The sequence below is a fragment of the Etheostoma spectabile genome, chromosome 1 (assembly GCF_008692095.1).
Source record: "Etheostoma spectabile isolate EspeVRDwgs_2016 chromosome 1, UIUC_Espe_1.0, whole genome shotgun sequence".
Classification (NCBI taxonomy): domain Eukaryota; kingdom Metazoa; phylum Chordata; class Actinopteri; order Perciformes; family Percidae; genus Etheostoma; species Etheostoma spectabile.
The window spans coordinates 28236613-28252445 of record NC_045733.1 but is presented as its reverse complement, the minus strand read 5'-3'; the positions used below and the strand labels follow the sequence as shown (position 1 = coordinate 28252445).

Genomic DNA, 15833 nt, shown 5'->3' with positions numbered 1-15833 from the left:
GAATTGCGTCTATCCAGGGTGAAAGTGCTCTGTGATTGAGCAGCAAGCCATGGAGTTGGTGCGAGGACATTGTCCAAGATGGGATGTAGTTTGGACAGCGCTCCTCTCTGACACCACCCGACAGAGGTCCAGATCCACCCCCACGCGTCACCGGCCTTGCGAATCAGTTTTTGATTCTGTTGGCGTCCGCTACCCTCAGCCTGCTGCCCAGATGCACAGCAAAGGGATAGCACTGGGCCACCACAGACTCATAAAACATCCTCAGCATTGTCCTGCAGATGTTAAAGGACCTCAGCTCCCTCAGAAAGTAAGACGGCTTTGGCTCTTCCTGTAGAGGGTTGAGTGTTCTTGGCCCAGTCCAGTTTATCGTCCAAGTGCACTCGCAGGTGTTTGTAGTTCCTCCACAATGTCCACACTGACCCCCTGGATGGAAACAGGCTCACTGCTGCCTTGGCTCTCCTAGATACCACCACAGGTCTTTGTCACGTTGAGCTGTTAGATGGTTCCAGCTTCTCCATGTGACAAAGTCCCCCACCACAGCTCTGTACTCAGCCTCGTCCCCCCCCGCTGATACATCCACCCACAGCAGAGTCATCAGAAAACTTCTGAGATGGCAGGACTCTGTGTGGTAGTTGAAGTCCTGTGGTGTAGATGTGAAGAGAGGGAGAGAGGACAGTCCCCTGCGGGGCCCCGGTGTTGCCGATTTGTCAGTAGTGGTCACGAGATTACCAAGAATAATACTACAAGTCCGTAAAGAATGTGGTACGTTCACAGGATTGTGAAAGGAAGGGAGAACTTATTATTCAGTACACAAGAATGGTAGCGAAAGACAGATCTAGTTGGCCTAGTCTTATCCAGATGAGGTTTGGGCCGAGGAGTGGGCTGGCTCTGACTGGTAAATCCTGATGGAAGTGTGAAAAATAAAAAATAAAAATATTTACAAAGGAAGAAACTATTCAGAGAATGGGAGCAACTGGTAAACTGTTTTTAATTTACACCTTTCTTGAATTTGGACGGTTGTAACAAATTGAAAAACTGATGGAGTACCTGCGAAATATTGGAGTATATGAACCATATAGACCAATCTATTAAAAGTGTAAATAGCAACTAGAGAACAGAGGAGGGCAGCAATACGCCATAGTTTGCCGTATAGCCTGCCTGAATCAAGAAGAAGAAAAGAATCGGTCTCCGTTAGCGCACACAGGACGGTTAGCACTACCTGCTGTACCATGTTCCGAGCCGTGTTCCGACTGTCGGCCACAGGGCCCGGATCTGGCTCGCTCTAGACCCTGCTACTCGGTACGTTCCCATTGCTTTTCTTCTACCGTGAAACGAGAGACCGTCTGATATAAAGATACTACAATAAGCTGGCCCGCTAAGTTAGCTACATAGCTAGACTACAGCTGTGTGTGCAAAAGCTAAATTATGGAGACAATAAATTATTGTTATGGTTAGCTGTCGTTGTGGTCTTGAACGGAATAGTTTTACACCTCACGTAGTCGTGTTTTATAAAAAAAAACACCCGAAATGATTTAGCAGAAAAAGTCACGACCTTGTGATGACCCCCTTTAGTTTGTTCAAGAGCGTCATTCACCGCTGTTTATGCGCAGCTGTACGTTAATGTCTAGCTAACTCGACCATATGCTGTACTATGTATATCGCTAGCTTTTAAAATGTGCGTATCGTTTACTATGGAAGCCTTTAAGATGTAGATTATGACCTGTGTTTGGTCCTATTATCCTCCCAGTTAACTGGTCCTGACCTTAAACTCTCTTAGCTAGTCGTTAGCTTAGAAGTATAAGATACAGATAATTTGTTTTTAGTCCCCAATGGGGAAATTACTGTACTGCACTCTGTGGTACACACTTTTTGTTGTATAACACAAGCCTGAATACACACACATGCTCAGGACCTATACAGGCACTATACAGGGAGATGTCGAGTGAGTGGGCTGCCAGCTCGAACCAGCGCCCTGAGCGGTCGGGGGGTACGTGCCTTGCTAAGGGCACCTGGCAGTGCCCAGGAGGTGAGTGGCTAATCTCTCCAGCCACCATCCCACTCCCAACTTTTTGGGTCCATACGGATTTGAACCAGTGACCCTCCGGTTCCCACCCAACATCCCTATGACTGAGCTACTGCCACCCCCAACTACAGCAAACTTCCCCATGTCAAGTACACTAAACTGACACAAGTTATACCACGGACGCCCCATTTGATAAGATTTGTCCCGATCCCCCATCTGAAAGATTTTGCTTCGATCTTTAAATACAGAAAGTTTATGAAATCCATGACTAAAATATCATACGTTCTTCATTGTGTGTTGGATGGATGGAATTAAAGTGACAATCCCTGGAACCTCTTCAAGAACCCAAATTTGGTACAGTTTGATATATATATATCTGTGTGTGTGTGTGTGTGTGTGTGTTGTGTGGGTGTGTGTGTGTGTGTGTGTGTGTATATATATTATCATATATATATATATATGACTAGTTACAGTGATAAGTGCAGTCCACTCTTGCTTGCCTGTGATATTTTTTATAAATGTGATTTAAATAGATGAGTTTTTGATTGACTGTTTAATTAAACACCAACTGTTTTCTCCACATAACTTATATTCGTATTTATTATTCTTATTCATGTTTCCCTCTTCTTTGTTTTTGAGTGATATATTGTTCTAGAAGACTGACTTGATTCACATCCCTGTATGCAAAAGCACCCTTGGCCATCAGAAAAGATTCTGATCAGTTTGGTGTTAAAGGTTGCAATAGAGTGTCTGGCCAACTTTACAATATTGTTTAATAAGATATTCACTCATTCAAATCAAGAAATCGTAGACGTTTGTTTTACTGCTTGTGTTTGGCTTATTAAAACCAACAACGGTATTGTAGAAACTGGTTTATTTATTTATATTGCATGTACCTGTGAGTTCTTGAAGCTTCAGTATTGAATTACCACACTAGTATTTACAACCATTTGAAGAATTCTGTTTCTAACTGTGGTTTTCCACTCCATTGGCATCCAGATGTTACTCCCATGGCAAGGTGGGACGGATGAGGATTTGATGCCCGTTGGGTCACTTCTCAGCAAGGCCTGACATAGATGCCTGGGAGCTGAAGAAAGGTGATTTTGTTGACAAACATATGCTTTATCATTATGGTTTTGTGTCCTCCTCCTTGTTCCTTTGGACATAGTTCTATTTCTGGTTTGGTCAAATACCATACCCAGTAAATAAATTGGACTAATTTTTGGATATTTTAATTCCCCATGTATACACAGCAGGGCAGTTACAATAGGCTCATTCCCACAGTAACCACCTTAGCAAACAGCTAGTATGTGATGGGTTTATAGTCTACCGATATTGCTTTTCTCTCTTATGTTATTGTGTATCCTTTTTGTTTGGTTTTTGAAGTAATGTTATTTCATTTTTTTCCATTCATTTTTCAAGCATTGAACACCCTGATTGGGTATGACCTGGTACCTGAGGCCAAGATTCGATTCGGCACTAAGGGCTTGTCGGAGACTGAATGTACTTGGCTAGCGCCGTCGCATCCTAGAGGCCGTTAAGGTTAGTGTCCGTCCCTTCAGATGTTCACTCGGGGTCTGCCTAAAACCTGAGCTTTGTGAGTGGGGACTTTTGACAGACTCACAGCCTGAATGACTTAACTTAACTATCACTTAAGTTCAAGAATTTGACTTTGTTTTTCAGTGTCGCATCACAAACTTTCACATTAGGGGTTCATATTGTCCACACATTGCTTAAAAAAGCACCCAACATTTAATTAGAAATAAAGCACAACTAAAAATGTACTCAGATATTACTGGAGGTAAAATAAACAATAGAATTTGTTAAAAAAACAACTTTACAGAATTACGGTGGCTAACTAAGGGAGTTGTGTGGTGATAAGGTGGTGTTTGAGGAGTTTTTTGTAAACATGTCCAGGGATGTAGCATTTTGAATATCTGCGGGATGGGAGTTCAGAGGGATGGGCTGCAACACAATGCCGCGTACCCACTGCTAGTACCAGCTTCTGCTCGGCTTAACTCGGACCGCGGTTCCCGTCCTCCATGTTCCGTTGTAGATTTAGTACTGCCTCTTGTGTTTAGGCGAGCATGGCTGGTCGTCAAAGCGACACCGCAGAAAAACTGCCATGGCAACACACAGAACGTCAAAGTGTGGTGTTTTTGCAAATTTTGTTACCAAAGGAGCCGGAGGCTTATAAAAACACAGCTGGCTAAACTACAGTGTTTAAAAATGGCGGGTGGCGCCGTGATCAGTGACAACTCTCTCCGAGCAATTCGTCTGCCGGTTTTCACGTCACCTTTTGGTAGCGCCTCCGTTTGCTGGAATCTCCATGGAGGTGATACTCAAAAAAAAAGTACCTGTTAGCAGGTACTGGGTACGTTTTCATTAGGAAAAACAAAAAGTGTGAAGCAGAGTATAATGTAATGGAAAAACACCATAAAGGTCCTGTCTCCCAAGGACAGAGTCGTGTGGGGAATGGAGAGCTTTGCCAGCGTCTGAGGACTGCAGGTTTTTGGGGTGGGGTGTATGATGAGGAGGTCTGAGAGGTACTGTGGGCCAGGGCATGGGGGATTTGGAGGTGAAGAGGATTTTATATTTAATGCAGAGGTGATGGGGCGGGGGTGATGTGCTGCACACGTCTTGGTGTAGGTGAGGACCCTAGCGAATAGTTTTGGACATACGTCGACCTGTCTAGGGTTTTGCTGGGCACCCAGACAGGACTCCATTGCAGTAGTCCTAGGAGAGGTAATGAAAGCATGTATGAGGTTTCTGCCACGGAGTCATAGACTGATGGCCAAGTCCTGGAAATGTTTTTAGGATGATAAAAGGCGTATTTGGTGATATATTTATGTGATTATGGAAAAAAGAGTGATGCTATCATTTGTTTTGTTTTTGTGTTTTGCAGGACCAAAGCAGCCCCCATAAAGACATTTATCCCTATCTGATCCAAGAGCTGAGCCAACCCTGTCAGAACTTGGCATCTCAACACCAGAAGAGCTGGGGCATTGATAGTTATAGACTGTCAAGTGAGACTGCGCTGTACTATACTACCACATTTACTTGGGAGACTTTAGAAAGAGAAATGCTTCAGGCGTAATGACCTTCCAGACGCTGCCTCAAACCCTGAATGTTTGCTGGCCTACTCTAGAATGCACAGTCAAAACATGAATTATATGCATATACTGCTTGCAGCAAAAAAATCTTTTGTTCCTCTTTCCTCAGGTCATTTGATGTATAAAGAGAAGAGCCTCCTGATTCTCCCCTGTCCAAATATGGTCTATATTGTTCAAATCCATGCTGTCCTGTTGTGTTACAAATTCTGGCCCTAATAAGTAATAATCAAAGAATGTGTATTGTATTGTTCTTTTCTGGAATCATTGAACACTTTCAAGGGTCTTTTTTACATTTGAGCTTTTTGACTCATAGCAGGAAAAAAAACACAGGTGTAAATAAATGTTTGCTGCATTCCATTTAGAGTCCCTGCCAATATGCATGCTTCTTAGTGACGTAGCTTACTGGGCTATTTACATAAAATGGAGCCATTGTTTCATGGTATTAGTCAGATCTTTTGCTTTAGAAATCAAAATGTATGTTGTTGGAATAATTCTATTATGCATGTGACCCAGCTGCACATGCATAATAAACTTTTTTTCACAACAGACTACACAAACAATAATTCCATTCCATTTGAAGAATGAAATACTAACGCTTCTCCAATTGATTGAATTTAACTACAAAGACAAATATCAACCATGTTGCTGATTTGGTCAGGCTTACATATGGTATTTAACCTCATAACAAATGCTAATTATTTTTAAATAAGAAGTACATTAGGTATGGGGTTCCAAGGTCACACTGTTTAATTTAGTCATCATTACAGAAATGTGTTACTCAAGAAGACCGTCGAAAGTGTGTTCCCCTCTAAACTTCTCTCATTCCTCCCTAATGGCGACAGAAAGCTGTAACTCTTCCTGCCTGTATTAATTTTACAATAATCTTGCTCTTGCCAGACCTATTTACGATACATGTGAGGTAACCCAAAGTGCTGTCCACACATTCAGTGTTATAAACATTATATATTACACATATATTTATGTATTTACATTCGATTTATTATGATAATTATATATATTATTGCGGCTAACCCAATTAAAGCATTTCTGCCAATGTGATGAACAAAAGATCTTGTAATCATTACTAATAAACTTACAAAAAAAAATAACTAACTCATTTTAGAAAGGTCTCATAATGGGATTTATTTTGAAAGTCTTGCCGCGGAAGTAGTAGGGAACCTGTCACTGATAGCTAGTAGCAAAGCTAACGAGCTAGCTAAAGAAGGCCTGCCTGTGCTGAAAAAAACAACACCGTCCTGCGTCGGTGGGACACTTGACATCATAATGGCTGTGTTGTGGTGTAATATTTCGTGCAACTAACGCTACGATGATGAACGAATCATGAGAACAGCGAAGGACCCTTGCTGGAAGGCAGCCGGAGCCTCAGTTTCGTCTGTAATGTCATCTAAAGCTAGTCCGTAACGCTAGCATGTAAATGAAAACTGGGAGGCTAGCTAGCTGACTAGCGTACTAGCTTAGCCTGACAGCTAAGCTACTACAGCTTTTGACAGTTTCAGATGAGACATGCTTACACCATTAGTGTCGAGAGGTTAACTTCTGAGACATTGCTTACGTTTGTCTGTAAATGATATTTACAAAATGATAACGAGCTTATAGCATGTTTATCTTTTATAAACCAAAGGGACTGCTTGAGAGAGCTGACTACTCCAGTCTGGCTAGTGAATATTTGGGTTTACACTGTAGACAAATTTAAACTAATTTGGAAATATAACAATGATTTACGCTACAAAGACATGTTTAATGAAGATTATATTTGAGTACCATGGAGTTGATTTAAAAACTTGTTAAGACCCCCCCCCCCCCACCCCTCCAACAGCAAGAAAACAAACAATCTTGTCATTTGTCATCACATGATTCCATTTCGTTATTACTAGCTGCCATACATGATATTAAATACAAATTATCCTCTTTCTCCAACCTCAGGCCCAGAATGAACAAGACCTAAGACCAGCCGATGGAGGGATCAGGCCTGTGGAGAAAAGGACCTTACATCATGTCCAGAGTCCAGCAATCCACCTCAAACTACGTAAGCATTTCTTCCTGACTCATGACCAATGTTATTATCCCGCCTGTCTATAAGTCAGGAGTCTTTTTCATATTGTTTTTTTATGAGTTAGCGTGGTTTACACATTGTGACAAGGACAAAATGGGACAGCTGGAAGACTGTCAAAGGTGCCAGCTGGCAGGACAGCAGAGTCTTGAGTCACCATGGGTAAAGTCGAACAGTTTTATTAGTTAATGTTGTTCAGACTCTGTGTATAAAGCATCCATACAGTCAACTTTTCATTCAAGTGTCTTTATAAGTTTATCATTCTTTTCATTCAAGTATTTCAACACCCTCTGTGACTGACGGCGATTCTAATTCAATATTATTGGTATCTACAAGAAAAAAAAAAAGACTGACGTTGCACTTCCTGAGTAAAGCCAAAAATGTCATGGACAGGGAGGATTTACACACAGAGAAGAGGTTTAATGCACAGTAAAGCTTAGGGAGTGTGAATCTGTCATGTGAGATGACGACACATGCAAAGGCCATGACATATTCCCAGACTCTTTAGTTTCTGTTTTAAATATGTTCACACACACACACACACCACACACCCACGCGCACACACACACACACACACACAGTAAATTGAAAGGGAAACTGATTTATCTGGTGGTTTCCTTTCCATAAACAAACAAAAGACAATTTCTTAATTAGCAAATGGAAAATGCAGTTTTGTTATCCCTGCATTATAAGAAATGGTTAGAATGTCATTTTTAACACTCTGGATTGAACCTATTCTCGCCGATTATCTATCACAAAGTATAAAATTTTGTAAAGTTATTTTTTGGGGCTTTTTGCCTTAATTGATAGGAAAGCTGTAGACAGGAAAGGTGGGGGAGTAGAGTGGGGGCAACATGCGGTTGGAAATCTAAGCCAGGCTGCTGCGTTGGGACGGTGCCTTGTACATGCGCTCACACTCATTCAAGTGAGCTACCAGGCACCCAAAGAAAAAATTTTTTAATCATTATGCATCATTCTTAAAAATGATGCATACTTGGTGTACTTAGGCAGATATTTTTTTTTTCAACCTTCCAACGCTAGGAAAGTCATCTCTCGCCTTCCAGGGTTTAGAAGAGCTGCTTTAACCTGTTAATCTTCCTAGAAGGAGCAAAGATAAGACCATCATGCACACTACCCCAGGTGTGATATAGAACCTGAGCAATAAATCGATGTTGCATCAATATGCGATATGAGATAGATATGTCTTAGATTTTGGTATATCATAAATTTTAAGTTTTGCTTTACCTGTTTTTACAGGCTGCATTACAGAAAAGTGATGCAATTTTCTGAACATACGACTGTTTGCTGTTCTATTATTACCTTTACCCACAAGTCGTTAAAATAATTCTGGAAATATTTATCAAAATACCATTGTGTAATAACATTTAGTTAAAGCCCAATAATCAAGCACAAAATGTGTGGAGGTTTTTGGTCTAGAATATCTGTTATTTTTGTTTTTTCTCTATATCGCCAGCCCTATGTGGATATACACCAAAGTTTAATTAAACCTATAGTGTGTGCTTTGGTGGCCCTTCCATGAGGAATTCTATAAAATGACAACAAAACTGTTGGCGCGTCCACGTGAGAAGAACAGGAGGACACGAAGGATTAAAAAAACCTGATGGAACATGAGCATGATGGAGTAATTAAAGTCGCCAGACACCACAACTTCTAACACAGCCATACTGAGAAATACAGAGAGAGTTGGTGGAGTCTGATAGTCCATAATTAACTTTGTCTCAACTCATTTGGCAAGTGCTTTGAATGTAACGATGTTATTAATATCAAAATGTTAGGCGTAAAAGCTTTAAAATGAAAACAACTTCGCAAAGGTATTGATTGGATTAGTCACAGCCTGCTTGAATGTATTGGAACAAACATACCGAGCCAGCACGTTGTCAAACAGGTAATTTTATGTTTTTCTCTTAATCAGGCTTAAAATGTGTTCAATCTACACCATGCAGAAAAAAACTAAAAAACAATCACTGATTTTAATTGGAAGTCTGATCGACACACGTCATAATTCTCAAAGACCTTACATACACCTGTAGGAGTGTGTGTTGGACGCTTCATGAATCTCAAGTCCTACACTGAGATATGACTATTCTTTCCATATACTGCATAGTGTTATCCACAATACAGTTCTTATTTGAGTGTGCTTGTTTTTGTTTGTTGTAATTCATAGATGAAACCACGGAAATGGCGGGAAAGCCCTGAGAAGAAAGCCCTCTCACCAGGACTCCAGTGGTGCATCAGCCCAGGCAAGGAGCTAAGGTAGGAGAGGAGTTATTGCCACAGTGCTGTGGAGGAGGGTCTGGTAGTCCACACAGCTTCCGGGACGGGATAAAACCACGCTCTGGTTATTGGCATCCTTAACCCTCGTATTGTCTTCACTTCCAGACCCTCGTATCCCTTGGGTCACACTGACCCGTGACTTATTTGGGTTTTTAAAAACAATTCAGAAATAAAATTTTACTTCATAATCTATTAACAAATCTCAATTTCAACAATTGAGATAACATATATGTTTAGGGAATGCAATCAGTCTCTGTTATTAAAAATGGAAGGGGATTTGTTTGTTTTTTGTCATAAGGTATAATCATGTTAAAATCCACTATGGAAAAAACACGTGTCATATCCAGAATAATTTTTAATTGAGTAGGATACATGTGTATCACAGAAAATAAGGTAAGGCCATTGATTTTCAGGTAGAAAAGTGTAACTTGTACCATTTTCTCTTGTAAAAATTTGAAATGGTCACATTCCCGAATGCATACAAGGTGTTGAAGCCATTACAACATTTTGTTTTGTTTCATTATATACCATGTATGTGTTCTGCAGTTTTGTGTTGAGCACTGGGTGGCGCTTGCCTGGGAAGGCATAAAGGTAATCAGCCTCAGGTACACGGTGTGTGGAGAACGGGAAGCAAACAGCTTTTCACCTGTTTGTGCGTGTCAGTTTCGAGGTCAGTTTAATGTCAGACGTGCAGTCGTATTAAGTTGGAATTTGACAAATGGAAAATAAATGGGTCACCAGCACCAAATGCAGACAGTACGTGTGGACATTGATTATTGGCACAGACAACACGCGTCCAAGCAAGTTCTCCCCTGATCCCACGCATTGGCCTAGTGTAGGAGATGATAAGAGACTCTACATTAAAGTGAAAGCTTCTTAAGGAACTCGCCAGATCCGCATTCATTGGATATGTAACCAGCTGACCGAGGACGCCGTCGTGGGATTTCGCACATAGAATCGCCATCGTGGATTTCTGGGTCTCGAGGTGGATCGTTTTGGAAAACACGGCAGCTTCTACTCTGCAGTAGAGAGGAACCGAACCGGAGCCACCAGTGTGACCACACATTGGAGAGTGTGGGCGGCCGGACGCGGTTGCGCGAGCGGAGCAGAGTGGAAACTCAGTGCGGCAACATTGACAGCTGAGGACAGTTGGAGCAAGACCAATTGACAAGGTAAACGTAGCGCTACCAATACAATTCATGGCCATTAACATTTAAAGTGTGTGCACACATGATAACGAACAGAATTGGTTTTAAATAAACTGTGGGTGTATCTAAATGCATGTTTATTTTAAGGAGTGTTTTTGATTATGTGGGTTGACTATGGATTCTGTAACAAGGGTACAAAATGAGCGTATTAATGCTGATGAGTTCACCACAGCTGACGAGGGCGCAGCCAGCGGTGAAACTGAAACCCAATCTGTCATTAAACGACCTGTCAAACTAACACAAAAAGCACTATTGGATAAATTGGAAACGCTTCAAAAAACAAGAAAGTTAAAATTAAACAGAGCATCTACTCTAAAAGGTCAAATACAAGTGTTGATGCAGGACAGAGAATATGAATACGAGGTTGCATTGTACTTTTGACAAATACACAACTCTGTGCAAAGAAGCAAAGGAGACGCACACATCTCTGGAAAACTCTTACCTCCTGCAGAAAAAGACAAACATGAGATTTGGTTTAAAGCAAGATGTTGGGTGTTTCTGATTTTATGAAACGTAAACAAAATGTTGGCAAAGCAGATATTCCTAACTGCTGAAAATGAGATTGTGAGTGAAACCTGAAGACAGTATCTCTAATGTTGTAACGATGTTTCTGCACAACACTCTTGTCATAAAAGTCGCGCCAGCTCAAAAGCAGTTCACTTCTATTGCATCACGCACGCATTCAAGTGAGGCAGAGAGAGCTGCGCTTGAAACTCGCGCCGCAGCTTAAGAGAAGCACGCTTTGGAAGAGCAAACAGAGGAGCTACGGAGACGAAGGAAAGGCTGACTCGATACCGAAGGCCGCTTTGCTCTAAATTAGCAGTATTACTGCTTCCAGTCACCAAGACTGCTCAAACACACAGTCAAATGGGATGGATCTTATTTTGAAAAGGAACAAGGTTAAAGGACCCTTCCACCAATTTCCAAATTCATGAAAAAGGAGCAAGGTTAGAGTAAAAATTCCCTTCACTAATCCACGAGCAAATGCATATAACCTACCCTTCTGGACATTCTACAACCACCCCCATGCAACAACAAACATTAATGCAACAACATGCATATTGGAGTGCAACACAGAACACCAGTCCAGGATATATCATCTAAAACAACAAGCATGGAAACCATTTAAGTGAACCTCTTCTGGACCCTCACTTGCAATTAAAAATCCAAATGTCAGTAAGTCTGAACTACTACTGCAAAGAAAGTATGAAACATCAGCACTGTATGACTTGCTGCAAGGCCAAATGAATATCAACATGCTTATACAACAACAGACTGCTCATTTATTACCACCAAGAGAAATACCATTTTTTGATGGGAATCCTCTGGAGTATAAATCTTTTATACGAGCGTTCGAACATTGTGTGGAGAGCAATGCCAGCAACAAAGGGGATTGTTTATATTTCCTGGATAAGTACACAAGAGGACGTCCAAAGGAGTTAGTTCGTAGCTGTCAGTATATGGCTCCAGAAAGAGGCTATACTATGGCTAAACATTTGTTGCAAGAACACTTTGGCAATGAACATAAGATCACCGCAGCATACATGGAAAAAGTCCTCAATTGGCCAGGAGTAAAATCGGAGGACGTCGGATCTCTTCAAGCATATGCGTTGTTTTTTGCGGGAATGTTGTAATGCAATGAGGATGTGCTTTGCATGAGAGAACTGGACATGCCGCGAATATGAAGCATTGATTCTAAAACTTCCATATAAGTTAAAGAGAATGGAGTTTCTGCTTGGAAATATTGTAAATTCAATCGCATGGCAAGATTCATGGATTGTCATCATAGAACATGAAGTGAAAAATAGTGTCTGACCCATTTTGGGGATATCCAGAACCACACAGCTTGTTTACATGAATAAAATGTGCACAAGATGACAAAGTCACGATTTAAAGGAAACGTTTTGCACCACTGCTACTATTGAACACTTCCATCTGAACAATCACATAACCACAACCAGTTCAGTGGCAAAATGGTTATCTGCAAGAACACCCACATTTGTGTGTTGACTCTCAAGGTCATCCACTGGTACGGGTGTCCTATTGAAGGAGAAACGCATAGGGACAAGATAAACCTTTTAAAGGAAAAAGGAGTTTGCTTTGGTGCCTCTGCATTGGCATATGAGTAAGGATTGCGATAAGCGCTTGACTTGCAATATATGGCAACCAAAACCATCCCAGCGTCCTTCACATCAACCACATGATCTCAAAACACACAGATCATAAACAGTCAAAGGAAAAATCTGTGAACAGCGCATGATCTCTATTGCAAAAGGTGGTCTACAGGGGCTGGGATTAGTGACGGGATTTTATCCATCCTACCATTCAAGGAAAGTCCAGTAAAGGCGACAAAGTCATACAAAACTATGCATTTCTTGATCCAGGTAGTACAGCACATTTTGCTCAGAAACACTGATGATGAAGTTGAAATGAATGAAGGAAAACTCAAATCAGTCTACGAACCATGGCCTCAAGTTCATCAGTTCCAGTTACAGGTTGACTGGTTTAGAGATTGCAAGTCTCACTGGAAAACGGTTCTACGACTTACCAGAAGTTTACACCCAGAAAAGGATGCCTGTAGGAACAGGCAACATCATCAAGAAGAGGAAACTAGCAAAATGGCCCTACTTGGATGGTGTTGATTGTTCCTCGCATCAAGGCGACGGGAGTTGTTGATAGGCACCAACGCCTCCAAAATGCTTGAACCCTGGAAGTCGTAAACAGTCACGGAAATGGACCTTATGCCATTAGGACCCTATTGGGTGGGGTGTTTATGTCCCATTCAAGGATGCAGTAATAGCAGTGTGAGAGAGGCCACACTGCTACAGTTAATAGGATCTCAATAGAAAGACTGGAGGAGTTACTGAATGCATTCTAAACATGATTTTAATGAGCCTACAACAGGAGACAAAGAGGATAGTCGAGAGATGACGTAAAGTTCATGGAATTATGAAAGATTCAGTTCAACTTCAAAATGGACATTACAGCTTCAAATCCGTTCAAGAAAAGAAATGTCTCTTGCCAAACATCACTGTATTGCAAGCATCGCATTCTTGGATTGAAGAGGAGGTTTGAGAGAAATGAAAGTACCATCAGGAATACACCAACTTTCTCAGTGATGTCATCAAAAAAGGATATGCTGAACGGTGCCAGAACATCAGTTGGAAGGTTCTGAAGGAAATATATGTACATTCCACACCATGGAGTGTACCCATCCTAAGAAAAACATCTCCGTGTTGTGTTTGACTGTGGAGCAAGTACAGACGGAATTTCGTACCAGTCAGCTTCTCAAAGGCCCTTATCTTACCAGTCTTGTTAGGAGTCATTACAAGTTTCAGACAAGAACCTGGCCATAATGGCTGACATTCATCCTGTTCCACCAAGTCAAGGTAGCCCAGATATCAAGATTTCCTGCGATTCTTGTGGTGGCCCGAATGTGACTTAAATAAGAACTTGTGGAATACAGGATGACTGGGCATCTGTGGGGCAGTATCGTCTCCTAGCTGTGCTTGTTACGCTCTACGAAAGACTGCAGAAGATCCTAGAACAGTTTCTCTGATGAAGTAAATAGCACAGTCAATCGAAGTTTATATGGATGACTGTCTTAAAAGCATGCCGTCTGAGGATGAGGCTGTGGAAATGGGCCAGGATCTGACAGCAGTTTGTCAAAGGGGGGCTTCCATTTGCAAAATGATTAGTATAATCGTGGTGTATTGCTATCCATTCCAGAAAAGCAGAGATCAACGATTGGCATGAGTTGAATTGGACAGAGACAGTTGCCAGTAAGAGAGCCCTTGGCCTCATTGGTGTGTTGAACCGATGTTTTTAAGTTCAAGATGTCACGCAAGGAACAGCCACCTACTAGACGTGGGACTTCTGTCTGTGGTCACTCAGTTTATGATCCTTTAGGATTTCTTGCACCACTCACACTTCCAGCAAAGTTCATATTGCAGGATTGTTGTAGGATGAGTAATGGATGGATGACCAGATTCCCTCGGCTCTCCAACAGCATGGATCAAAGGTTGCATGACCTGGATAAGGTATTGCATTTAAGGTGGATCGATGCTCAAGCCATGCAGTTTTGGACAACTTATTCACAGCCAATACATCACTTTTCAGATGCCAGTGAGAGTGGATATGGACAGTGACATACCTTAGAATGCAGAACTACCGCAACAATGTCCATGTCTCGTTCTTGCGAGGAAGGCTAGAGTGGCTCCATTGAAGCAAGTCACCTTCCACTTTGGAACTCACTGCAGCTGTTTCGCAGTACGTGTGGACACGATGCTTAGAGCAGAATTACAGCTTCCTCTTGAAAATCAGTTTTTGGACTGATAGTACTTCAGTTTCTGAAGTATATCAGAAATGAGAATAGGAGATTTCAAACCTTTGTGGCAAACAGGATATCCACTATTCACAGAGCACGGATGTCTCTCAGTGGGTATGTTCATACCACCCAGAATCCTGCAGATGAAGCTTCAAGGGGGTTAAAATAGATGTTTTTGATAAACCGAAGATGATGGAAGGCCTGAATTTCTGTGGGAACCCGGGAAGCCTGGCCCGTAAGCATCTTAGATTCTGAAATTTCCGTTGACGACCCCAGGTAAAAAGGGAGCTCACAGTTAATTGCAGTTGATGTTGAGACATAAAAAAATGCTACTAAGCACTAATTCTCTACTTTTCTGATTGGAGAAGATTAAAGAGGTCAGTTGCATGGATCTTGAAAATTAAGGTATTTATGGAAATGAGCAAAAAAAGAAAACAACTCAGTCAAAAGAATGCGACATCATGACAATAAGGCAGACAGGAAATTGCAGAGCCTTAAAACTACATTGACGGACAGAGTTTGACTCTAGAGGATCTGCAGATGCAGAATGTCCATTATTAGCTTAGCTCAACAGGAAAGATTTCAGAGGAGTGCTGCATTATCATGGGCAATATGGAGTGAAAAGGAGAGTACAATCTACAAATTGGACCCCACTTTGGAGGGGGGATTGATTAGGGTTAGACGGCTTTGGCTCTTCCTGTAGAGGGCTTGAGTGTTCTTGGCCCAGTCCAGTTTATCGTCCAAGTGCACTCGCAGGTGTTTGTAGTCCTCCACAATGTCCACACTGACCCCCTGG

General features: G+C 41.6%; 1 pseudogene; it reads left to right on the top strand.

The window, feature by feature from the left end:
- Nucleotides 1–1208: 1208 nt before the first annotated feature.
- Nucleotides 1209–5032, top strand: LOC116692353 (cytochrome c oxidase subunit 5A, mitochondrial-like; annotated as a pseudogene).
- The last annotated feature ends 10801 nt before the right edge of the window (nucleotides 5033–15833 follow it).